Genomic DNA, 2,500 nt, shown 5'->3' on the forward strand with positions numbered 1-2,500 from the left:
GTTCCGTCTGGCTCATCAGAATAGTTCTATGACATTCTCAATTAATAAAGATAACCACATGGTGGTGGCCCATGGACTGCACTTTATGTCAAGAGGAAATAACGTGGCCGTGATGTCAAGAATACAGAAATTAGCTATAAACACATACAACACACATCTATAAACACATACAACACACATCTATAAACACATACAACGCACGCACGCACGCACGCACGCACGCACACACACACACATGCACACACACATGCACACACACACACACATGCACACACACACACACACACACATGCACACACACACACACACACACATGCACACACACACACACGCACACACATGCACACACACACATGCACACACACACACGCACACACACACACACACACGCACACACACACACACACACATGCACACACACACACACATAAACACACAGACACACACGGACACACAAACACACACACACACATAAACACACACACACACACACAGACATAGACACACACAAACACACACACACACACACACACACACTCACAAACATAATGCTCAATTGGAGATGGATTTTGTTGTTGATGTATGTTGTGTGTATTGATGCATTCGTTTGTGTGTGTGTGTATTCCTGTCTGTCTGCTTGATTCTCTGACATTTCTGGAGTGTAAGCCCTGACTTGCCCTGCTACTCTGTCTGTTTGTGTGGCTATCCCCTGTAAGCCTGCTGGTCTGTACACACACACACACACACACACACACACATAAACACACATACACACACATATAAACACACACACACACACACAGACCAACCACTTTAAGCCTGCTGGTCTGAGTGCTATACAAACACACACACACACACATACTGTACACACACACACACACCCTGTGAGCCATGGCTGCCCACCAACACAGCCAAGGTCATCTCAAGGACACACTGATCCACAGTCATCAGACTGCTAATCCTCCTGCTAAAGGAGTGGACAAGAGGCGACCCAGCCAGGCTGCGGACTTCTGGAGCGACCTTTTACACCACCCAGCTTAGCCACTGTATTTGTGGAACCCTACTTCTGCCCGGTTCTCATCTTTTGTCTGTTCTGTATTTGTGGAACCCTACTTCCACTCGGTTCTCATCTTTTGTCTGTTCTGTATTTGTAGAACCCTACTTCCGCCCGGTTCTCATCTTTTGTCTGTTCTGTATTTGTGGAACCCTACTTCCACTCGGTTCTCATCTTTTGTCTGTTCTGTATTTGTAGAACCCTACTTCCGCCCGGTTCTCATCTTCTGTCTGTTCTGTATTTGTGGAACCCTACTTCCACTCGGTTCTCATCTTTTGTCTGTTCTGTATTTGTAGAACCCTACTTCCGCCCGGTTCTCATCTTCTGTCCGTTCTGTATTTGTGGAACCCTACTTCCACTCGGTTCTCATCTTTTGTCTGTTCTGTATTTGTAGAACCCTACTTCCGCCCGGTTCTCATCTTCTGTCCGTTCTGTATTTGTGAAACCCTACTTCCACTCGGTTCTCATCTTCTGTCTGTTCTGTATTTGTGAAACCCTACTTCCGTAGGCCAATTTAACTACATATTTTACCTTGTACATACTGTTTTGCATTGTTTTTTTTAAGACAAAAAATAGTTTAAATTTAACTTCATTTGTCGTGTGGTTAAAAAAAATGTTTTATTATATATATTTTGATATAATTTGAAGTGAATATTTCATCTTCATGAAAAAACATCTCGGAGAAACCACCCAACCTCACTACTGAGAACCCCTGGCTCATACTAGTGTGTATTTAGCCAGCATTTATACGATTACGAGATGTCTGTCTGATCGTCATTTACACCAGTGGTTCTCAACCTTTTTTGAGTCGTGACCCCCCCAGAATGATCTGAATCATCCACTGACATGCTCATCCACTGACATGCTCATCCACTGACATGCTCTCCTGCACTCTTTTGCCCACAGACAGAGTCATTAATTAGCTCTACTGCTGTGCACTTAGATTCAGATTGGAGTCTTGAGTTGGAACGAGGGTACTTGTTCCGAGAAGCCATCTCCACAGGTGGTGGATGTAGTGGAAAAGAGGTGGCGCCATGTGGTATCAGATTTAAAAAAAAGGCATTCAGAACATGTTTGATGATGGTGGAGGTTATTGTCCAATGTTTAGATAGATAGGTAGATAGATACTTTATTGATCCCCAAGGGGAAATTCAAGATAACCGTATACAATACCAGTGGTATTAAATGGTTCCTAGAGTGTTGATGAGTGTAGATATTGTGAATGTGGATAATACAGTGTGATTTTTTAATGTCAAAAGTTGCAATTGGTCTAATAAGAGGTGGATGAACTCTATTTCTGAATTTTCAGAGGTGGATAAACTGTGTTTACTTGCGTTTAGCCTCCTATGAAAGGTGTTACCAATATGTTGGACAACCATTATCATGTTCATAACAACAATTGGGGCGCTGGCAGTGTAGTGGCTAAGGAGCTGGGCTAGTATGGCG

At 43.4% G+C, this 2,500-nt stretch overlaps 1 protein-coding gene across 1 annotated transcript in view; it reads left to right on the forward strand.

The window, feature by feature from the left end:
* The window catches only part of tanc2b (tetratricopeptide repeat, ankyrin repeat and coiled-coil containing 2b), a 129,950-nt gene that overhangs the window by 16,523 nt on the left and 110,927 nt on the right, over nucleotides 1–2,500 (forward strand). The window lies entirely within an intron of this gene.

The sequence above is a fragment of the Alosa sapidissima genome, chromosome 24 (assembly GCF_018492685.1).
Source record: "Alosa sapidissima isolate fAloSap1 chromosome 24, fAloSap1.pri, whole genome shotgun sequence".
In the NCBI taxonomy this organism is placed as follows: Eukaryota; Metazoa; Chordata; class Actinopteri; order Clupeiformes; family Clupeidae; genus Alosa; species Alosa sapidissima.